General features: G+C 49.3%; 1 protein-coding gene and 1 pseudogene across 1 annotated transcript in view; one reads left to right on the top strand and one right to left on the bottom strand.

Moving 5' to 3' along the window:
• Positions 1-24,306, top strand: part of LOC131588457 (zinc finger protein 729-like) — a 298,116-nt pseudogene that overhangs the window by 16,899 nt on the left and 256,911 nt on the right.
• The window catches only part of LOC131588549 (zinc finger protein 239-like), a 135,224-nt gene that overhangs the window by 89,205 nt on the left and 21,713 nt on the right, over positions 1-24,306 (bottom strand). The window lies entirely within an intron of this gene.

Raw genomic sequence — 24,306 nt, 5'->3', positions numbered from 1 at the left:
GACGATTTTCAGAAGGGTCTTATCCTCAGAATTGCCAGCTGACTCAGATCCTTTGTATCCCAGTTTTCCAGGACAGGAAAAGAAGGAGGTCAGGATTTCAGGGGGTTTCTCTGAGCTGGGAGCGGCAGGAGCGGGCGCAGAGCTGCGGCACCGGGAGCACGGGCTGGGGGCCTGTGGGGAGCTGTGGGGCCGGGCCGGGGCTGTGGGGCAGCCGGGGCTCAGCGCCGGGCGCTGCCTGACCCCAGCACCCCCCGGGCAGGGCCGGCAGTGGCCCCCGGCCCCCAGGAGGCTGCGGGACGCCCCGGCCGCTGCCCGGCCCCGTGGAGCTGCCGGCCCTGCCCGCCGGGGGGGCCGCCTTTGGACACTGCGGCAGGACAGGGACCGGCTCTGGGATACGGGCTGGGGAGGGAAGCCTCAGCACAGCCAGCACCAGGAAGGAACAGCTCAGAAATGGGGATTACACCTGCAAGGATCCAGATGATCTTTTAAGCATTTTGTATTGGGTCCCTGGAGAAAGGAAGGATTTTGCAGAAAGCTCAGCAGCTGCCACACGATGAGCACCCGCAGGCACTGAGGGGGGCTGCAGCAGGGCCACAAGAAGCCCCTGCAGCACTTGCTCCCAAAGGCTCAGCAGCTGAATGCAGCAAGGGATGAGCAAAAGGCCAAGCTGAAGGCAAAGGCCATGGCACAGTTCCTACAGCCCCTGAGGGATCAAGCCCAGGGCCCAAGGGGGCCCCAGCACCCAGGGGACACCCTCGGCCACAAGCACCTGGCACAGGCATTGCCCTCCTGGCCAGGGGACAGCCCACCCAAACAGCCCCTGGCAAGGAATCAGCCTTCCAGCTGCAGGGCACAAGGACACTGCAAGCACAGACAGGAGCACCCTCAGCACCAGCAAGTCCAGCCCTTGATGGACACGGATCCTTAGCGGTCTCACAGCTCCCATTCCACCAGGGACCCACCACACTGCAGCCCTTGGGAACATTCAGGGTGGCTCTGGGTCCAGAGGAGACCTTTCCTGATGGACACAGGGGCCTCTCCATCCACTCAGAATCTTACACCTAAAGGTGCTAGGGAATATTTTAGCTGTTAAGGCACTAAGTGGGAAAGATGAGTGGGTGTGTTTTATTCAAACACTATTAGCAGATGTGTGGGATGGGTTTAAAATGCAGGAATTTTTATTTGCTCACAACTGTGATTGTAATTTACTGGGAAGTGATTTGATGGCTAAATGGGGAATGCAAATTAATGTTGCAAAAGGTGATACAGAGGCTGGTTCTGTTGTACCTCTGTGTCAAATGTCTGGCAGAGCCACGGCTGAAGTGAACCCACAAGTGTGAGCAGCCCCAGGGAAATTGGCAAAATTAGATATGGAGCCTCTCCAAATTTCCCTCAAGCAACCAGGACAAGAGGTGTGGAAAAGCAATCCCCTGTTCCAAGGGAGGGAAGGAAGGGCTCACAGCCTGTCTGGGAGTCCTGCTCAAGGCACGGCTTGGGGAGCCAGGGATGGCTCCCTAGAATGCTCCTATCCTGCCAAACAAGAAATCCAATGGAATCCACAGAATGCTGCAGGACCCAAGAAGAAGAAATGAGATGATGAAACCGAGGCACCCCACACTCTCAGATCCTTACACCAGCCTCAACCAGGTGCCCTCCTCACACTGCTGCCATTCACAACTTGATGCAAAAGATGCTTTCTGGGGATCTGCCCACTCCCAGAGGATGCAAACACAATTCTGCCTTGGGCTGGCAACAAGAGGTAGAAGGGAAAATGCTCAAGACATGGACGGTCCTTCTGCAGGGATGCACGGAAGCACCGGCCTGATTGGGGCAAGCCTTGCAGGAAATATCAAAGGAATTGACCTCATCCCCAGGGACTGGCTTAATGCAGGATGTGGATGACTTGATCCAGTCAGGAGGACAAGGAGAAGAGGTAGAGGAATCCTCTGTGAAATGGCTTCATTTTCAGGCAAAAAAGCAGCTTTGAGTAGCTGAAAAAAAATATGCAAATGGTGGAGAAAATGTTTAAATATTTGGGACCTATTTTGACGGAAGTTTTGTAATGTACTGACCCTGAGAGGGTTCAGGGAATCTCAGAAATAATGTTACCCATTACTAAAATGGAGCTCGAACAATTCTTAGGATAATTAAGGAATTGCTGGAGCTGGACTGAGGATTTTCTCTTCTAGCCAGAACATTGCGTGAATTTTTTACCCACAGATAACCTCAATGTTATGGGGTGGACATATGAAAGAAAATGAAACTTAACAAAATGAAAAAAATAAAATGATTGATGTCCCAGCCATGGCTCTTCCAGACTCAGAAATCTGAATTGGAAGGGAATATTAAACAGGCCAGCCCTGAGCCTGCACTGAAGGCAACGCAGCAGCAGCCAGGGCTCCCCAGCGGGGGAAGCCCCTGGGCCTGCCCACAGATCCTCTGCTCAAATCCTCGGCCTGGCCACCCTCCTTTGCCATCTCCAGCCACTGCGGGACAATCCTTGATCTCACTCTTGCAGCTTCAGCCCTTTCTGTGCCTGCCCTCGCCACAGCTGCTGGGGAAGGCACCGGGACAATTCCACTCTGCCTCTCAATTCCACTCACACTCTGCCCTGCCTGGGATTAGCTGCTACCAAAATAGACCAACTTTAAAATGGCTTCAAATCTTAGTTCTCTACAGGGACACGGTTTGCATTTGCCTTGGGGAAAGGAATTTTAAAGGTTTTTTTTAAGGGATGTTCCACCACTCAGCAGAGATGAAATATACATCACAACAGATTGGGAATAGCCCAAAAGATTGCAACCAAGATAACGACCATCAATAAAACATCAACACCCAGCAGAAAACATCATGATCAACCCCAGACACTGCCCCAGGCACAGCTGGAGACACCTGGGCTGGAAAAGGCTGAGCAGGAAATCCAGGAGTGCCCACCTAATTCACATCACAGGCACAGAAATCCGGCTGCAACAGGAAACCAAATCCTAACAACTCCACACCTTCAAACCAATGAACATTAAACCAAGGGATTTCTATGGGGTCAGACTATATAAATTTAGGAAAAATCTAGTCAAACTCACGTGTCATGGAATGATTTTCTCTGCACACCCGGCCTATGTGTGCATGAAATTATTCCTGTTCCACATTCTGGCCAGAATCAAGTAACACCTTATTTCTCTAAAGACATTGTTGAAGAGTTTTTGCTTTTCACAGTTTCAGTGAAAGGATTACACTGTTAGAATAACTTTTCATAATAATTTTACTTCTATATTGTGGGTTCTGTTGGGGCCAATGTTGTGAGAATCACTTTTTAATTTTAGCAGAAGAAAAAGAAAACACTTCATTGCTTTGTAATTTCTCTTTTTATGTTTGTGTGTGGTTCGTAGTGATGGCAAAATGACGGTATGAGTTATCTTACGTTCACCTTTAAGCTGCATTTTGAAAAACTAAAAGAGCTTTAAAGGCGACCCTCTAACTCGTAAACCATTAATAGAATATTTTTTTGTCACAAAAAGAAAAGGACCAAAGGCACCCTAAGGGAATTGGTGAGAACACTTGAATCACCCACAGCTGCCCTGGAAGAGAAGCTTTGTTCCAGGCAGCCAGGAGAGAAGCTTTAGAAATGCAAATTAACACTCCTGGGACAAAGCCTGCACAATGGCCCAGGGGCTTCCTGCCTGCAGGAGGAATTGGAATAATTCCCTGTGCCCCTCAGCCCAAGCTCTGCCTGCTTGCACAGATGGAATTTGCACAGATAAAGGCAGAGCCCATTGTGAGGATATCTGACTCTGCAACAGAAATTGGTTAAACTGCAAAGGAAAACAGAAAATGGAGAATGTTGTGAAAACTTCACTAAAACAAGTGGGGGGGAATCATCCCTGTCCCCACTCCAACATGTGCTGTCACTGTCTATGTTATATAGGGTGTATCAGACCACTGGGGTTTATTTGCTACCACAAGTTCAGGGAAATCAGTTGGGAATCCAAGTATGTGATGATTTAATGACAGAAAAGCTGACAATTGATGCAGCCCTGGCTGGAGTGAAACAGAAATTAAAAAGTAGGAAATAAACACAAAGAAATGCTTGACTAAAAGGGGGGTTTGACAAAAACCATAGCCTGACACTCTGATGCACAAGAACAAGAAAAGAGTCAGACTGCAAGATAAGATAATGAGCTGGAATACACAAACAAGATGCCAAGACAAAGGCACCACAAGATAAAGGAGATTCTTCAGACCCTAAGCCGGAAAGAACAGATTTAAAGTTACAAAAGGTGGCCAGAGGAATGAAAGGGGCATGGAGTTAATTGTAATATGAAGTGAGGACAAGCAGAGTTAAAAAATGAATATGTACTAGGTGTATCTTGTAAACCTAGTCTGTAAAAGAAAAAAAGAGAAAATCAAATCAAAAAGGTGTGCATGCTTTTCAGAGGAGATATCCCCCATGCATCTCAGTGCTGAATAAATTCATACTCTTATAACTACTCTGCGAGTTATAGAGTTCTTTTTATTTCGCATATCCGGAGGGAGCACCCAAAACTGGGGAAAAGATGAACAGCCACCAGAACAAATCCTGCAACACCATGGACCAGACCCTGGGAACGCTGATGAATTCATATCAGGTACCAGAGAAACCATTTAGCATTTCAATGGCATAATTAGATTACAGGATGTCATTGAAATAATAACCAACCACACAGCTCCAGCTCCTGACCTTCCCCAACACCAATCCACTCAGGTGAGGAACACAACATTTCACCATGGGATGGGATCACATTATCTTTTAGCAGAAAATCGAGGCAGAGTTTGTGGAAAAGTTAAGTAACTCAAACTACTCTTGGCAAATAAATGGCAATGGAAAAGTAGTAAAACAGATTAAAAAGGAAATAAAAAAGCAGCTCATGTACTTGTCCAAACGTGGAAAGGATAGGAATGGGACACGGTTTTGTGCTTCCCTCACAGACCATGGGTTAAACAAATGCTGTTTCTCCTCTCATGTGCTACAGCAACTCTCATCTTTTTACCATGCACCACACCTTGCTGAGTGCAGCTCATTCAGCAGCTGAGCAAGGGGATGCAGGTGGCAGCCAGGCCTCCTGAGCCACAAACGGCTACAAAAGGACAGAGAATGAGGGCACTGAGAGCAATCCCAAAACCAAAGAACACCCAGGAAGAAAAAACAGAGGCAATGAGTGAATCTGCTTTGAGATGGGGCCAGGGACTTGTACATAAGGCAACAATGGAAGAAACCATCAGTGTCAGAAAATGTTACTAATTGACAAGGACTGCTGCTCAGACCAAGTCCCAACACATTCCTGAACTTCCAGAAGAACAAACACTTCACAGAGCCAGGAATATCGGGTGTTATACAAAAAGGACATGCAGCAGGCGGATCGGGAAGGCTGAACCTTCCAAGCACCTCCGCCAGTGTTGGGCAAAGGGACAGGGACATGCGGCCGGGAAAATCAGGACAAAAACGAGGCCGCGTCCTCCAACAAGTGGAGAGAGCGCATGGCAAATGGCCCATGGCCTCTCCCTTTGGGCAGCAATAAAGTCACTCGCACACCACTCCTCTGGCTCCTTGGGCCACACAAACCTCTGGCGCCGGGAATTTTCCCGCCCAGCCCCGGGCACAGCGCAGCCACCTCCGGCCTCCCGACACGAAGCGGGACGAGCCAGCGCTGCTCCGCCACCGCCTCCTGCCGAGGCCCCAGCGGCAAGGAGACCGCGGGCAGCCGCTCCCGCAGCGCCCTCAGCCCAGGGCCAACACGGGCCGGCCACGGCACAAGCCACCCGCCACAGCCCCCTGCCGCCCCCTCCCGGGCCCGCAGCGAGCCCCGAGCCCCCGCAGAACCGAGCGCGGCTCCCACCTGCGATGGCCGGGGCCGCCTCCGAGCTCCGCCGCCGCCTCACCGGGCTCCGGCCGCTGCTGCCGCCGCTGCCGGGCCCGCACAGACGCTCCGGCAATGGCGGCTCTCCTGCCCCACGGCCGCCCTGGGGGCGCCAGCGGGGCCGGGCTTGTCCCCGCTCTGCCCAATCAGCGCGCGCCAGAGCCACGAGTGACGGCAGAAGCAGCCAATCGCAGCCAGCGGCGGGCTCTGCACACGGCACGGCCTCGCCTGCCTTGGGCTGAGCTCCGCCATTTCTCGTTAGCCTGGGCTGAGGAGCGGCCCCGGCGCTGGGCCCGGCCCGGGCAGGAGGCCAAGGAAGCGCCGCTGCGCTGAAGCGCCGGGAGCTCGGGGTGCCCGGGAGCTGAGGGCGCTGCGAGCTGGGGGTGAGTTCGGGATGGAGCAGGGCTGTGCCGGAGCGAGGCCAAAACTCTGTGACTCTCCTTCCTGTCCCGGGCGGGGAGCAGAACACACAAGGAAAGGCTCGGGGGTCTGGATGAGGGTGGGGACAGTTCAATCCTTGGTCACGGGAACAGCACACCTGACTTGGGGAACTTATTTGAATTTGTTTTCAAACATTTCAGAGGAAGAAAATGAGAAGTAAAGTAATTCCTCCGGAAATCCATCTTCCCCCCAGCTGTCCCTCCTTCCCGGGCTTAACTTTGTGCCCCTCTCCGTCCCCCTCCCCGCCCAGAGGCACAGGGATGGGGGTCACAGTCAGGTCATGTCAGTGCCTCCCCCTGAGGGACAGGAATCCTTGTCCTGCTGCAGCCTGGGGTCCCTGCCAGGGGCCAGAGTCCCTCAGGACCAGGCTGCTCCAGCGGGGATCGCCAGGGGGATCCCCGAGTCCGGCCAGGAGCCACTTCCATGGCTCTGCAGGGGCTTCCCCCGGGCTCGGGGCCTCTCTCAGGCACCCCCTGCTCCGGCCCGGCCTCATTGCCCCCCTCATCCCCCCATGCAGCGAGTGCCCGGGCAGGGAGATCCACGATTTTCACGGGGCTGAATCTTGGTGTTTCTGAGCTTTATTGGGCTAAATGTTGGTGTTTTGTTTTTTTTGTGGGGGCTAAATCTTTCTGTTTTGCGGGATATCAGATTTTTGCTGTTTTGGAAGTTTTTGACATGTCTTTATTAGCGTTCAGGAACGCACATAATCACAGACTGATTATATGTAGGTGCTTTATTGAAGCGCGCAGGAACTGGGAGTATCAGCAACCCAAATCTAGCTCCATCGTCTTTGTCCAAAGTGCACATATTTCTACAATTTCAGCTGTAGCAGTAATCACTATAACAACCTTATCAATATTGCTTTATTAATATTGCTTCATTAACGTTTTCCATATTGCTTCATGAGACTTAACTCATCCTTGTATGAACATGTACGAATCTTATCTCTGGGTGGGTATCTTGGAGACCCCAAGTACCAGTTCCCATTACCGTAAACATTTCAGCTTGCTAGTCCATCCCTAATACCAAACATTCTCGTGGCCTACCTCTACATGATTTTAAGAAACATTTTCAGAAACATTTAACCCTATAGTAACATATTTCGCCCCTCTGAATGTATTTCACTTTTCTATAATAAGTGTAATGCTTTCGCTATATACAGTCCTTTTTCTGAGTTTATACTTGATGTTCATCTTGGAATCCACAGTTGTCGTAAGTGTTGTTACACTCTGGAGGACTTGGAGATGACAAATGTGGATGTGGATCTCTGTCCCGTGTCAGCGCCTTTATTATCTTCTGGTTCCAGGATACTCTTTTCTTTATCTCTCCTTTCAGAACTGCACAGATTAACCAGATTTCTAAGAACACAATCAGTAGGATTATCAGACTCTCAAGAATAGATTTGATCCAGGAGCTCCCATTCCATCCTAACCCTTCAAAAATTTTATCTACCCAACTTGTGGTCAGATCTTCCTTCTCTTTCTGTGCTTCATGTTCTATTTGTTTTAACAGATTAATGTCGTGTTCTACATCTGCAGTTCCATTTGGGCTGTGGATGCAGCAGTGATCAATTTGTCCTTTTAGGTACCTGCATACTCCCTGTTCTTTCAACAATAACATATCTAAAGCAAATCTGTTTTGCAGGGTCATTTTAGTTGTGGCTTGTAATTGTACATTTAGCTCTCTAAATCCCTTTTTGGTAACTCTTGCCGATCTCTTTCTACCTGACCTGTAAGTTTGTACAACATCTTTCTATTGTTATAATTTGCTATTGGACCAAACAAGGATTCCAGCGCCCACTCAAATTTTACACTACTGGAGGGTTCCTGCCATCTTTCTTCATCTTCAGATTTGTTTTCCTGAACTTCTCATGTCGTCCTTATTTGCAGAAGTTCATGCTCTCCCTTGAATGGGGACCTTTTCCAAATCGAGCATAAGGTGGGGAGGCCTAAAGTAATCTCTTTTACTTTTTCACCTACAGGCAAATGTGTTGTCCAGGTGCCATCGCTTGCTGCCCATCCAAATTGGCCAGGACTCTGAATTGTACTTGTGCTCCATATTACCTTTTGGATCACTTGTCCTGTCTTGTCATTTATTTCACCTTGTTTGTGTTTGATTCCTCTGCAGGCACATCCAATTTGCAGAGCTACCACTAGTGGTGGCATTTGTTTTATTTCTTCATCATCAGAAGTACAGTCCTAAGTTTTGTTCCATACCCACCAATTCACTTTGTCTGCCTCCATTCTACTACTGGTTGCAGTGTTCCATACCCCTGGATCTGTTTCATTTTCAGAGCCTTCCCCCTTAATGCACCAAGGGCTATCTGCCATAGATTGGAATTTCTGAAGCACACTCATTGACCATGCACTGTCCCAAGCTTCAGCCCGATCTTTTCCTTCCTGTCCTTCACACTTCCACTTCGATACTGGAATCTTTTCTTTAATAACCTTTGCTATCTTTTCATAACACCATCCATAATTCCCTGATCTGCCATCCCAGCCTAATTTTGGTTCATACTTTCCTCCATTTTCATGACAATCCCATGTAGATGAATATTTTGGCTTCGCAGCATTTTCAAACACTGTCTTATTTGGGTACTCATAATTTATTTGCAATACACAGCTCACATTTTCATTTTTATTCTTTTGTATTTCAGGTAATTTTGATGTTATAATTTCCCAATTTATTTGGTCTCCTGCTGCCTTTGGTACTGGCAGACAGGCAGTTATTTTGCTGCTGTTTTGCATGTTGGCAAAATCTTTCATTAATCCAATCATCCCATTTTCTGCCTGAATAGTATTAGAGACTTTTATTTCTTGTGTTTCTGGCTGCACCCCCACATCCGTCTTCATTCTCAAATGAAGAGTTGTCAGCTGATCCTTTTGCATTTCACATCCCAAGGTAACAGTGATTCCTACTGAGGGCAGTGAAGGCCATAAAATAATCCCCATTACAGTCACTAGCAACCTAGACATTTGAAACAATCAAACCCGCTTTATCTGCAGCTTTGTTGGCCCCACAGTTTGTGCAGTCCACAGTGCAGGGGAAACCTTCTTCACTCTGGTGTAATGTATGCAGGGATCCAGTCCAGCTCCTTTGACTGCTGTCAAGGTAGTTAACAGTACCTGATAGGGTCCATTCCACCTTTCTTTTAATGGTTCTTCGTTCCAGCTTTTAACGTACACTTCATCTCCCGGGGGGATGTCATGAACTGGATTCTCAAGAGTCAGCGGCCTGTTCCACACAAGGGTGCTCCGAAGTCGAGCTCAAGCTTTTCCAAGAGACAGAACATAATTCTACACCTCTTGCTTCCCTGTAACATGTACATTTGGATTAGGTTCAGGGGATTCATATGGTTTCCCATCCAATATCTCATAAGGACTGACTGACATGCCGCTTCTAGGCTTTATCTGAATCCTCAGCAGTGCTATTGATAAAGCTTGTGGCTGCTGCAATTTAGCCTCTTGGCATATTTTGCTGATTTGCCTCTTCAATGTCTGATTCATCCTCTCTGTCTGTCCACTGGATTGGGGTCTCCATGGTGTATGGAGATGCCAAGCTATTCCCAGTAACCTACTCACCTCCCTCACTACTGTGGCTGTGAAATGTGGGTCCCTATCTGATGATATTCCTAGAGGCACCCCAAATCTTGGAATGATTTCTTGCAGTAACCACTTGACTGTCTCCTTTGCTTGATTTGTGCGACAGGGGAGAGCTTCTGGCCATCCTGAAAATGTGTCAAGCCCTACCAATAAATATTTGTATCCTCGAGTTCTTGGTAATTCTACAAAATCTACTTGCCAATAATCTCCTGGTTTTCCCTAATTGTGCCTGTCGTCTAGCCACTGGATTGTTCTTTAAGCAAATTTCACATTTTGACATTAATGATTTTGGATTTTTAACATCCATACTGAAATTAAATTTTGTTTTATCAATTTAATCAGTGCCTCTGCACTCCAATGACATTCATTATGTTTAATTTGTAGAATTTCCCTCATTACCAAGGAGGGTACCACTACTTGTCCCTGTGTAGTCACATACCACCCTTCTGAATTCTTCTGTGCATTTAGTGAGCGTCCCAATTTCTCATCCTCTATTGAATATTTTGGTTCTGGAGGTAAATTGAATTGAGATACATTAGTTTTTAAAGGTATCAATGCCATTGCAGTTTGCACTTCTCGAGCAGCTTGTCGGGCTGTCCAGTCTGCTTTCCGATTTCCCTCATGAATTTTGGAGCTTCCTGACTGGTGAGCTTTGCAGTGCATGATTGCTACTTGCTCAGGCTTTTGTACTGCTTTTATTAATTGCAGGACTGCATCTTGATGTTTAATGTGTGTGCCTTGAGGAGACAGCAGTCCTCTTTCTTTCCCCAGTGCCTCGTGTACATGCACCACTCCAAAAGCATACTTTGAGCCAGTCCATATGTTTACCCTTTTCCCTTCACTTAATTCTAGTGTTCTGGTTAAGGACAACCAGTTCTGCCCTCTGGGCAGATGTATTTGGTGATAATGCTTTTGCCTCCACTATTGTACTGACTGTTGTTGCCTGGGGGTCCCAGAGCATCTTCCTCTCTGCCTCCTCCTCCATTTGTCTTATGCTTGGGCATGAGAAGTCTGGTTTGGGGGGGAAAAAAACAAGGGGTGACCACCTAGGATTCAGGGTTCCTCCTGCCCAAGTCCATCTCTAGAAGTCATCAGGTGTCTTGTGTCCATGAAAATCTCCAAAGCATCAGGACTGAGAGGAAAAAATCCCTCCCTGAGGTTCCCCTTCTGTGGGGTCCCCACTTTGGTGTCCCAGGGCTTCCCCCTGTGCAGGCTCATCCCTTCTCCGGGCTGCCCCTTCTCCAGGCTCCCCTCCCTCCCGGCTCTCGGGGTCCCCCCTCTCCAGGCCCCCATTTCAGGCTCCGGGACTCCCGGGGCTCCCCCCTTTTCGCTGCTCCCCTCCCCCTGCCGGTACCGGGCATCTCAGGTCAGCTTTGGAGTCCTGCAAGATCCAAACATCGCTCTGCTCGGCCCGGCCCCAGAAAAAGGAACAGGGGTCCCCAAAGATACTTCGAGTGAGCTCCAAATATCCCTTCCCCTTCACACAAATCCTGCCAGGACGGCCCAAGACCTTCGGGGCGAGGTTCCCGTCCCCGGTGAGCTGCGGGATGCGGGGCCCGATGCTCCCGGCGCGAAGGGGCTGCAGATCCAGAGAGCGATGGACGCACGTGGGGCCTCCTCTGCTGCTCCTCTTGCAGTTCCTGCTCCTCCTCTACCCCTCCTCTTCCTCCCGCTCCTCCTCCTCCTTCCCCTCCTCCTCCATCTCTCGGTTGCTGGCGAGGAGCTCTGGGGTGAGCAGAGCGGGGCCGGGAGGCGGTGGGAAAGGGCTGGGAGAGGGGGATGAGGGGAGCTGGGAGAGGGGGAGAGGGGTTCTCAAGGAGGGGCTGCCAGTTAAGCCCAGGAGCCCCAAATGCCCTCCGTGTCCTGGCAGCCCCTGGCGGCGCTGTGGGGGCCGGGCCGTGCCCCAGTGCCGGCTCAGGGGGTGCTCCAGGCTGACGTGCTCCACCTGGCAGCTGGAGCTGAGCCCGCATTGCCGGGGGCGGTTTCCAGCAGCACCAGGAGCTGCTGGCTCCAGTCCCCGCTGGGGAGCACGGCAGTGGCCAGCACGTGGCCCGAGAGCTGCTGCTGGCCCTGGGAGCAGCTCAGCTGGATGTGGGCAGGGGAGAAATCCATCAGGGAGCAGAGCAGGCGGCCGGGGCCGGGCTGGGAGCTCGAGGGCACCAGCGAGATGGACACGCTGGGATGGGCAGGGGGCTTGGGGACCCCCCAATGCGGATCTTCCTCCCCACAAGCCGCAGGGAATCACTCCAGGGATCGAGTGCTGCAGAACAGGGAACCACATTTCTTTCATCCCAAGCCCACCTTTCCCTCTCCTCTCTCCCCCTTTCTCATCCTTCCCCCAGTCCGTTGACCCCTCTCAATGCAATTTGGGTTTCCCAGCACCTTCCCCCACGCTTTGGGGGTTTCAGCCCTCTCTTTTTCCTACTCTTCTTCCACATCCCTTCCCAATCGTCCCTCCAATCTCTAACCCCCTCCCCCGTGCTCGGATTTGGGGGTTCCAAGACCCCCTGCTCAGTCTGTGGGTCCCATCCCCCCTTTCACTCAATTTGGGGAGATCCTAGCAGATTTTTTTCTGGGAGGAATCCCTGAGTTACAGGATTTTTGGTGTGTAGGTTTGAAGGGGGACAGCTCTGTCTGGCATTTCTTTAACCCATGGTCTGCTGGGGAAGCACAAAAACGTTTCCCATTCCCATCCTTTCCTTGTTTGGACTGGTTCATGAGCTGCTTTCTTGTTTCCTTTGGTATCTGTTCTCATCTATTTGTCAACAGCAGTTTGAATCATTTACTTTTCCACAAATTCTGCCTCCTTCTGCTAATAGATAATGTGATCCCATCCCATGGTGAAATGTTGTGTTCCTCATCTGAGTGGATTGGTTGGGAGGAAGGTCAGGAGCTGGAGCTGTGTGGTTGGTTATTATTTCAATGGCATCCTGTAATCTGATTATCCCATTGAAATGAGAAATGGTTTCTCTGGTATCTGATATCAATTTGTTTGGGTTCCAGGGTCTGGTCCATGGTGTTGCAGGATTTGTTCTGGTGGTTGTTCATCTTTTCCCCATTTTTGGGTGCTCCCTCCAGCCAGGGCTGCATCAATTGTCAGCTTTTCTCTCATTAAATCACATACTTGGATTCCCAACTGATTTCTCTGAACTTCTGGTAGCAAATAAACCCCACTGGTCTGATACACCCTATATAACATAGACAGAGACAGCACATGTTGGAGTGGGGACAGGGATGATTCTCCCCCACTTGTTTTAGTGAAGTTTTCACAACATTTTCCATTTTCTGTTTTCCTTTGCATCTTAACCAATTCCTCTAGCAGAGTCAGATATCCTCACAATGGGCTGTGCCTTTAACTGTGCAAATTCCATCTGTGCAAGCAGGCAGAGCTTGGGCTGAGGGGCAGAGAGAATCATTCCAATTTCTCCCTCAGGCAGGAAGCCCCTGGGCCATTGTGCAGGCTTTGTCCCATCAGTGTTAATTTGCATTTCTAAAGCTCCTCTCCTGGGTGCCTGGAACAAAGCTTCTCTTCCCAGGAGGCCATGGGATGACTCACATGTGGCCACTCCAAAAGTGACATTTTTGAAGAAAAAAATACTATACTATCTCTTTACAAGTTAAGGGGGTCACCTTTAAAGCTCTTTGTTTTTAAAACTGAGGCATAAAGGTGAACATTCAAAAATGCATACCAAAATCTTGCCATCATAACAGCCATGCCACACATTCCCAAAAAAATCCAAAGCAATATAGATATTTTCTACTTCTTGCCCTAAGTCTAAAAACTGATTCTCCCAACCCTGGCCCAGCACTACCAGTCTGAGTAACAATATAGAAGTAGGATTATTAAAGAAAAGCATAATAATGGTGTAGTCTTGTCACCAAAACTGCGAGATGAATAAAAACTCTCCAACAATATAAAATCAAGGCATGATTTGAGTCTGGCCAGAATGTGCAACAGAAATTATTAATTCCTCACTTTGGCTGGGTGTGCAGAGAAAATCATTCCAAGACATGTGAATTTAATAGATGTTTCCTAAACTATATACAGTCTGAACCCATAGAAATCCCTTGGTTTAATGTTCATTGGTTTGAAGGTGTGGAGTTGTTAGGATTTGGTTTCCTGTTGCACGGGGATTTCTGTGCCTGTGATGTGAATTAGGTGGGCACTCCTGGATTTCCTGCTCAGCCTTTTCCAGACCAGGTGTCTCCAGCTGTGCCTGGGGCAGTGTCTGGGGGAGATGTTGGTTGATGTTTGCTGCTGGGTGTTGATGTTTTGTTGATGGTCGTTATCTTGGGAGGGAATATTTTGGGTTATTCCCAGTCTGTTGAGATGTTAATTTCATCTCTGCTGAGTGCTAGAACATCCCTTAAAAGACACCTTTAAATTTCCTTTCCCCAAGGCAAATGCAAACCATGTCCTTTTAGAGAAATAAGATTTGAAGGCATTTTAAAGTTGGTCTATTTTGGCAGCAGCTAATCCCAGGCAGGGCAGAGTGTGAGTGTAATTGAGAGGCAGAGTGGAATTGTCCCGGTGCCTTCCCCAGCAGCTGTGGCGAGGGCAGGCACAGAAAGGGCTGAAGCTGCAAGAGTGAGAGCAAGGATTGTCCCGCAGTGGCTGGAGATGGCAAAGGAGGGTGGCCAGGCCGAGGATTTGAGCAGAGGATCTGTGGGCAGGCCCAGGGGCTTCCCCCGCTGGGGAGCCCTGGCTGCTGCTGCGTTGCCTTCAGTGCAGGCTCAGGGGTGGCCTGTTTAATATTCCCTTCCAATTCAGATTTCTGAGTCTGGAAGAGCCATGGCTGGGGCATCAACCATTTTATTTTTTTTCATTTTGTTAAGTTTTGTTCTCTTTCTTATGTCCACTCCATACCATTGAGACTATCTGGGGCTAAAGAAGTGGCAAAATGTGTTGTCTGCAAAAGAGAATCCTCAATCAAGCTCCTGCAATTCCCTGTTAATTGTAAGAATTTTACCAGCTCCATTTCAGTCCTGGGTAACATTATTTCTGAGATTCCCTGAATCCTCTCAGGGTCAATACAAGCCAGAGCTTCAGTCAAAATAGGTCTCAAATATTTAACCATTTTCTCTACCATTTGCCCTTTTTTTTCAGATACTCAAAGCTGCTTTTTTAGCCTGCAAATGAAGCCATTTCACAGAGGCTTCCTCTACCTCCTCTCTGTGTCCTCCTGACTGGATCAAGTCATCCACATCCTGCATTAAGCCAGTCCCTGGGGGTGAGGTCAATTCCTTTGATGTTTCCTGCAAGGCTTGCCCCAGTCAGGCCGGTGCTTCTGTGCATCCCTGCAGAAGGACCATCCATGTCTTGAGCATTTTCCCTTCTACCTCTTGTTGCCAGCCCAAGGCAGAATTGTGTTTGCATCCTCTGGAAGTGGGCAGATCCCCAGAAAGCATCTTTTGCATCAAGTTGTGAATGGCAGCAGTGTGAGGAGGGCACCTGGTTCAGGATGGTGTAAGGATCTGAGAGTGTGGGGTGCCTCGGTTTCATCATCTCATTTCTTCTTCTTGGGTCCTGCAGCATTCTGTGGATTCCATTGGATTTCTTGTTTGGCAGGATAGGAGCATTCTAGGGAGCCATCCCTGGCTCCCCAAGCCGTGCCTTGAGCAGGACTCCCAGACAGGCTGTGAGCCCTTCCTTCCCTCCCTTGGAACAGGGGATTGCTTTTCGACACCTCTTGTCCTGGTTGCTTCAGGGAAATTTGGAGAGGCTCCATATCTAATTTTGCCAATTTCCCTGGGGCTGCCCACACTTGTGGGTTCACTTCAGCCGTGGCTCTGCCAGACATTTGACACAGAGGCACAACGGAACCAGCCTCTGTATCACCTTTTGCAACATTATTTTGACTACGAAGTTTAGCCATCAAATCCCTTCCCAGTAAATTACAACCACAATTGTGAGGAAATAAAAATTCCTGCATTTCAAACCCATCCCCCACATCTGCTAATAGTGGCTGAATAAAACACACCCACTCATCTTTTCCACTTAGTGCCTTAATTTAAATATTCCTTAACAATTTTCCCCCCTTAGGTGTAAGATTCTGAGTGGATGGAGAGGCCCCTGTGTCCATCAGGAAAGGTCTCCTCTGGGTCCAGAGCCACCCTGGATGTTCCCAAGGGCTGCAGTGTGGTGGGTCCCTGGTGGAATGGGAGCTGTGAGACCGCTAAGAATCCGTGTCCATCAAGGGCTGGACTTGCTGGTGCTGAGGGTGCTCCTGTCTGTGCTTGCAGTGTCCTTGTGCCCTGCAGCTGGAAGGCTGATTCCTTGCCAGGGGCTGTTTGGGTGGGCTGTCCCCTGGCCAGGAGGGTAATGCCTGTGCCAGGTGCTTGTGGCCGAGGGTGTCCCCTGGGTGCTGGGGCCCCCTTGGGCCCTGGGCTTGATCCCTCAGGGGCTGTAGGAAGTGTGCCATGGCCTTTGCCTTCAGCTTGGCCTTTTGCTCATCCCTTGCTGCATTCAGCTGCTGAGCCTTTGGGAGCAAGTGCTGCAGGGGCTTCTTGTGGCCCTGCTGCAGCCCCCTCTGCCTGTGGGTGCTCATCGTGTGGCAGCTGCTGAGCTTTCTGCAAAATCCTTCCTTTCTGCAGGGACCCAGCACAAAATGCTTAAAAGATGATCTGGATCCTTGCAGGTGTAATCCCCATTTCTGAGCTGTTCCTTCCTGGTGCTGGCTGTGCTGAGGCTCCCCTCCCCAGCCCGTATCCCAGAGCCGGTCCCTGTCCTGCCGCAGTGTCCAAAGGCGGCCCCCCCGGCGGGCAGGGCCGGCAGCTCCACGGGGCCGGGCAGCGGCCGGGGCGTCCCGCAGCCTCCTGGGGGCCGGGGGCCACTGCCGGCCCTGCCCGGGGGGTGCTGGGGTCAGGCAGCGCCCGGCGCTGAGCCCCGGCTGCCCCACAGCCCCGGCCCGGCCCCACAGCTCCCCACAGGCCCCCAGCCCGTGCTCCCGGTGCCGCAGCTCTGCGCCCGCTCCTGCCGCTCCCAGCTCAGAGAAACCCCCTGAAATCCTGACCTCCTTCTTTTCCTGTCCTGGAAAACTGGGATACAAAACATCTGATGATAAGAGCCTACTGAAAAACATCCCAATCCTCAGTGGTTTTCTCTTCCTCTTCTTTTCCATCATCCTTTTTTTTACCCTATAGATTCCTCTTGTTGCTTCTTGCCTTAAGCACATTCCTGCACACTCCCCTTCAGCCAATCCCTTCCCAGCACACCAACACCATCCATCCCCTGTTGTCTAAATCCCTTCTGGACTTCCCTTCTTGCCCCCCTGGGTGTCCATGTCCTTAATTCCCTCTGGGAGAATGTGCAAACGACCTCCACATGCTCCGAAGGGACCCTTGAGAGATATTTTGGGATCCTGATCCCTTTTGCTGGGACCCCATTGTGGCTTTCCCTTTTGTCCCCTCCCTGGGTGCCCTGCCATGTTTACTCCCCGAAGATCCCACTGTAGTCACTGCTGAGATTTTCAGTGCTCTCTCCCTGCCGACTCTTGAGAGCCCCCCTGATCCGTCCCTCGTCTGTCTCCTGCTCACTCTCGGGTACCCAATCAATCCCCGGTGCCGCCGCCAGCCGAGGGAGCCGATCCCCCAAACTGGGTGAGGCACCTTCAGCTGCACTCAGTGCCTGCCGGCCTGGACGGTGGAAGGAATTGCGGAGGAGCCCCAAGGTGTGTGGAAAAATTGACATCCCCAGAGGTTTCTGTCCACAAGGAAGACAGAGGAGTCCTGTCACAGTAATTTCATTCATAAATATAGGGTGAAGCCATGGGACATTTCTAGTGAGATTGCTCCAGTTGTTGGCAGACACAGCCTCCTTTTCATCCTAATTTTCTTTGCCACATCTCCCTCTCCCTTTCCCCTTTGACTGAAGTCCTGGAGAGGTACAGACTTCCCAATGCACCTCCTACATACCCCCTTAATATGCACCCCACTTTTGTATAGCTAACGATATAGCTAAGGAGAAGCAGGGTTGAAGAGCAAAACGGTGAAAATATGTACCTGGGGTTTTGCAGAAGGAGGAAGAGGAGTGTGAGGTAGAGTACGGCCACAGGAGGAGGAGGATTAGGAAGAGGAAGCAGCACAAAGTTTATCTCTGTGTCTGCAGTCCCCCCAGCCCCAGGAGTGTTTCCCTCTCTCCCCCACATGCAGAAGGCGACCAGGGAGGGGCATCCACGATTTTGATGGGTCTCAATCTTGGTGTTTCTGAACTTTATTGGGCTAAATGTTGGTGCTTTAGTTTCCTGTGAGGGCTGAACGTTTCTATTCTGCAGGGGGTTTTGGCTGAATCTTGTTGTTTGATTAGTTTTTCATCTGTTTTGATATTTGGAGGATGATTGGGCTGAATGTTGGTGTCCTGGAGGTTCTTACAGACACAAGATGCCCAGTGACTTTCTGAGATGAACTTGGGCAAGGACGAAACCCCAGTCCAAGGAGCTCTCCTGTTGTTTTTTTCCCGCAAACCAGGATTTTACGTTCCCAAACCGTGTCCAGATGGAAGAGGAGGAGGAAAAGCCCCGAAGATGCGGCACAAGGAGGGGCTGCAAACCGAGCACAGGGAGCTGCGAGGAGGAAAGATCCCCGCCGTGCCAGGAACACGGCCAGAGATCCAGCCAGAGCTCAGAGCTGGGGGAGAAGCCCCACAAGTGCTTGGAATGTGGGAAGGGCTTCAGAAAGAGCTCTACCCTGCTCCAGCACCAGAGGATCCACACTGGGGAAAAGCCCTACGAGTGTGGGGAATGTGGGAAGAGCTTCAGCGAACGCTCCAAACTGAGGAAACACCAGGTGATCCACACTGGGGAACGGCCCTACACCTGCTTGGATTGTGGGAAGAGCTTTGGATGGAGCTCCTACCTGAGGACACACCAGCTCATCCACAGTGGGGAGAGGCCCTACGAGTGTCCCGAGTGTGGGAAGAGGTTTCACACCAGCTCTGATGTCCTTGTACATGAGCGGATTCACACAGAGGAGAGGCCCTTCCGCTGCCCCAACTGCGGGAAGGGCTTCAACCGCAACTCCAACCTCACCGTCCACCGGCGCATCCACAGTGGGGAGAGGCCCTACGAGTGTCCCCAGTGTGGGAAGAGCTTCTCACGGAGCTCTCACTTGACCCGACACCAACAGAGGCACCAGTAAGGGAAGCCCTGCGAGTGCCCCGAGTGCGGGAAGAGCTTCGTGCGCTGCTCCAGCTCCATCCCCCATGGGAGGATCGGCGTTGGATGATCCCCAGTGACCCCCGTTGGGCAGAGCCCTGGTGATCCGTGGTCCTGGTGATCCGTGTTGGGAAGACACCTGGCTGGGAGGCTCCACATCTTCCTGGCTCCCTGTGGGCACCTGGATGAACACCGGAGCATTAACATCCATTGGGACACACACCAACAGTGGAAATTCCTTGAGGAGAGTGGATTTGTTGATTTTCAATCCTAGAGAACCTTGTGCCGCAGCCTCAGGAGCTCTGTGGGCAGAGAAAAGGGGGTGACACCAGGCTTGGGGGCCCCGAGGGGAGCACACACACTCTGGGTGAGGGAGACACAATCCCCAGAACCCCCCCCCTCACCTTCCTGCGCAGGCAGAAGCTGAACTCAATTGCCAGGAAGACGAAGCCTAACACGGAGACTCCAATCCCCATCAGTATCTTGCTGTGGGCAGCATTTGACAGCATCCCTGGGGGGTCTGCAGGGGTCAGGACCCCCAAAACCTCTCACAGACACCCCCCAAGTACCTCAAAGGACCCTCCCAGTCTCCCCCAGCCCACCCAGGACCCTCTGAAACCTCTTTTGGAGTCACTAATTTAAAAAAATTAGATATTTTAAAAAAATTAGAGATCTTAGCTAGAGATGGGCCTTGCTGGAACTAGTTCGAGTTAATCATTAAGTGAGGAGCAAGATTTGAGATAATGAGTCTCGGACTGAGTTAAAAAATTCCTTTTCATTGTAGGTTTGTTCAGCTGTGCTTATGAGAAAAGAGAAACTGATAAAGGGGTTCAGGAAGATCACAGACCTTACATTTGGAAACCCATTTCAAAGTCACAAGGAAGGAAATTGGAATTGTGCCAAATGTTATTTTTAATGTCCACCATTGTAAAGAAAGGTGAGAGTGAGGAAGAACAGTTTTTCTTCATCTCTTGATGACCCCTTCTCACCAAAACGACCCCCTCCTCAAATTAGGGAGCCAACCACGCAGGCATAATGACACTTTAAACTCATTACCGTGAATTTTAATCCAAAGTGGGGAATGGGAAGTGTTAGCATTATGAGTAGGTATTAGTACTTTGGATATTTAAGACTTTTGTACATAAATAGACACTGGAATCTTTTGTCAACTTGCAGTGCGTATTAAGGCTCCCGCACTCGCCCAGTGCTGTGATTAAACATCCAGTTTGTAACTTTAAACTGTTGGAGAGGTTTTTGTCCATTAACAGATTGATATTGATACCAAATCAATATCGCTATTTTGGTAAATCACTCCCAGTCCCTTCCCAGCCTCCCCAGGACCCACCAGAGCCCCTCCTGTTCCTCTCAGGATCCCACAGCCCCCTCCCAATTTCTCCCCACTGGCCCAGGACCCCCAAACTCTCTCCCAGTCCCTTCCCAGGCCCACCAGGACTCATCAAGACCCATCCCCATCTCTTCGAACACAATCAACCTCATCCCAATCCCTGCTTTCCAATCCCCAAGGTCTTTCCTGCCCCTCCAGGCTCACTCAAATCCCTCCCAGTGACACCCAGCACCCCCAAACTCCCTCCCAGTGTCCACCAGCACCCCCAGAACCTCATCCCACCCTCCCCAACATCCTTCAAACCCCTTCTCAGTCATTCTAGGCACCTGAATCTCTTTCCCAGTTTAAACCAGGCCATCTCAAACTCCCTCCCAGTTCCTCCCAGCACACCCCAATCCCCCTCCCGTTCCCCCCAGTGCCTCCCCCGCTGCCCCCGGCGCTGTGGGGGCCGGGCCGTGCCCCAGTGCCGGCTCAGGGGGTGCTCCAGGCTGACGTGCTCCACCTGGCAGCTGGAGCTGAGCCCGCATTGCCGGGGGCGGTTTCCAGCAGCACCAGGAGCTGCTGGCTCCAGCTCAAGGGCACTGGGAGAGAGTGGGGACACACTGGGATCAGCTGGGTGTGACGTGGTGCCAAGGCCGCTCAGCTCTTCCTCAGCTCCACACCGGGAGTGGGACACACCTCAGGAGCAGGATGACCTGAGGTATGGCTTAGAGCAATGCTCTACAGCACTTAACAGCTGTCAGGCACAGTGTGGAGGCAAGAATGGGGAGAAGCTCTTTTGTATTGGCTTTCAGAGAAAGCTTTAATCTCCCAAGGGTCCAGGGACAAAAGACACAGAATACAAGCTGTCATGATCTGCAAGGTGGGATTTGTGATGGGGTTCTTTTATTCGATCTTAGAGTACAAAAGATTATCAGCAAACCAGGGACTTAAACAGCAAAACACACTTTATTGAGTGCTCATCAGCACTAATATGCGATAGAGAGAAAAGAGAAGAAAGCAAACCGTAAGAAAAGTGAGTAAGGGGATTATAGCTACCAATGTAAAAGTCCACTCAGCCATCCACCGATGTAGAGTCTTCTGTCCGTTGGGGAGATCTCAAATGAAAGTGAGTTTTGGGGTGTATTTTATAGTCTTTTACAAAGCGAGGGGCACAAGGCCAAAACCAGAGGAGATTGATGACCATTGTGATGAGGCCCATTGCTCAGGGGGGCAGGTGTGGGGTACAGGTCTCTACTTGCCAGCCAGAGCGAGGGCAGTGTACCGTGGCAGCACAGCAAGCACACCTGCAAACAATCACTTGGCAAACATCCACCTCAACCAGGCCAGAGCCCCTGTACCGGGTCCCTTGTGATGTTCAGGGTCTTTCCTTGAGGCGGTCATGAGACAGATGAGAGAATCTTCGGACCGTCTCTTACACCACCCCGTGGCTCACGATCATTGTTAAGCAAAGTCTTTCTGCATGTCGTAGTGCTGCTGTGAAATTCTTCTGTTGAAGTCTTCAGGACTCGTTACAGTTGGTAGTATATCCCGGAAAAACAGTGACAGGTAGCAGGGAAAAGATAAGGGACAGAAAAAAGGAATAGGAAAACCAAAACCAACAAAAAATCAATATATTAATTTCAAAAGAAAAACTAATCAATATATAGAATTTCAATTGAGGCTTACATATTGGTTTCTTATCATAAAACAAACAGTCCGTTTCATTCTAAAATACAACATGATAAAATAATTAACCTCATAGTCACTATAGCCCGTTATTTATTGTAGTGCCTGCGTAGTTTGTCGCGTGTCAATAACCTTAGGGGCATCGACAACACGTGAAACACCAACCATGTTATGTGCATTCGTTATAGAAGTCAATTGTGTCAACCGCCTCATCATCCTCCAATTCATGATGTACAAAATTGCTGATAGAACAAAACTGTTGGAGTTTGGAATACAGACTGTGTGCCCTTGTTTCTGTTACTTAGTTAAAAGATCCAGAAAAACACTGAATTTCATATCATATGAAATTCATGAGCATGTTTTCATGGTGATACTGAAAACAAATGTTAAAGTTAGATAGAAAAAGCTAAAAGTCTAAGTGTGTAGATTATAGAGTTTTCTTAAGTCACTGGGTGAAAAAGTTAGTTTAGAGAACAGGAGACAAGATGGAGGATTTAGGGTGTTGTCTCTTGTCCCTTCTTTCTTCTTCATGTTCTTCTCCTAGAGGTTTTTGGGTGAGTGATTGGTTAGAAAATGCCGCAGTGCAGCACACAGGTGATGGGTCATTGGGTCATTGGGTCATTAAGAAAAATAATATACGTGTCTATAGTTAATTGGGTAAAAATAGGTATAAAGATAAAAGAACTGCGTATTTCGGGGCCATTTTGTGCATCAGACACGAAGTGTGCCACAAGGCCTTGTTTGTACCATCAGAAGAAAGAAATGTACCAGATTGCAAAGATTAACCTTGTGTAGCCAGCCTAGAAAGACCTGTTAAGTTTTGTGATGGCCTTCTAATAAACACGAGAAACAAGATTCTAACGAGCTTGGGAGTTTTCTTTGAATCATAAGAACCGAGATAAGCAGGGCTCCCCACAAGGGAGGATCCCAAAAGAATTCAGTCCAAAGGAGGCTGAGAAATCCAAGAATAAAAAGAAAAATACAGAAGAAATGCAGCAGAAACAGAGAAACAGAAAAAGGATTTTTTAGAGAAAAGTTACAAAAACCAAGTAAAACTAAAACAAAGAGGATGATGATGGGATGACACAATTTGTTCAGAACACCGGTAGCAGTCAGTGACCATCCAAAAAGAGTGTCCCACCACTCGTGTTCAGCATCTTTCCTTACTCTTTCCAAAACACGATGTATTCCTTTCACATTGTGGTGAACCACAACTAAGGTCTTTTGTCCATCCTTTTTGATCTTTTTCAAAATTTCAATTAAATCCTGGTGAAACAACAATTGCCTCACCAGAGTCAAGTTCATTCCAATTGGAGCAGGCATTAAATGATGAATCAAAGTGTGATTACACTGCAAAAGGTAATATGAAGTAACTGGAGCTAAATAAGAAAAGTCACATCCAGTAATTTCAGTAAAATTGCATACACAAAAATTTGATTCTTAGTATCCACTACTATGTTTTCTATGTTACTATGTACAAGCATACTCTGACAAGCAGTTCTCAAGCATACACATCCATTGCCTACATACACAAGCACTGTTTCAGAAGTCTCATTAGGATGGATTCCAAAATGACAGATATTCTGTTCTGTGTCTAAACAAATGTCTTGAGTTTTGATTGCATTACTTTCACAGATAAACCCTTGTTGTTCCTGGACAATTCAATTTTCTAAACCAATAGTTTGTCATTTCCCACCAATCTGACGGGCCCATTCCCCATGCTCTAGAGGATAGAGAACAGCTCCATCATGATTCAGCCCCAGTGCAATGATAGGAAAGATTGAATGTACTGAAGCATTACGTATTGTCAGCACAAAAGCTGTGGCTCTGTTTGTGGTGGGATCGTAGGTGAAATTCACCAAATTCCACCAAGATTGAAATTCTTTTTCAAAATCATTGGCATTGTCCCAGACTATTTTCCAGATCTCAGTGGGAAAGGTGCCTTCTTCACCCTCTCTGATAATTGATGCAGCAACTGACTGCATCCACAACTGGGCTTGAATACAGCTAAGAGCCAGAGAAACATTGTTTTGGGTAGCACTGAGTGCATCAATTATTAATTTGTGATCATCTACATTTACCATTTCCCAATTTGGTAATATGTTTGATAGCAACCACTGTTGGGTTCCCAAAGCTGTTAAAGATGACCTCAGTGGTTGTTGTATTTTGGTCAAATCTTTAGTTGCAACAGCCAATTTATTCATTCT

Source organism: Poecile atricapillus, chromosome 26, assembly GCF_030490865.1.
Source record: "Poecile atricapillus isolate bPoeAtr1 chromosome 26, bPoeAtr1.hap1, whole genome shotgun sequence".
Lineage (NCBI taxonomy): Eukaryota > Metazoa > Chordata > Aves > Passeriformes > Paridae > Poecile > Poecile atricapillus.
The sequence above is the reverse complement of the archived record's forward strand: the minus strand, read 5'-3'. Positions and strand labels throughout refer to the sequence as shown.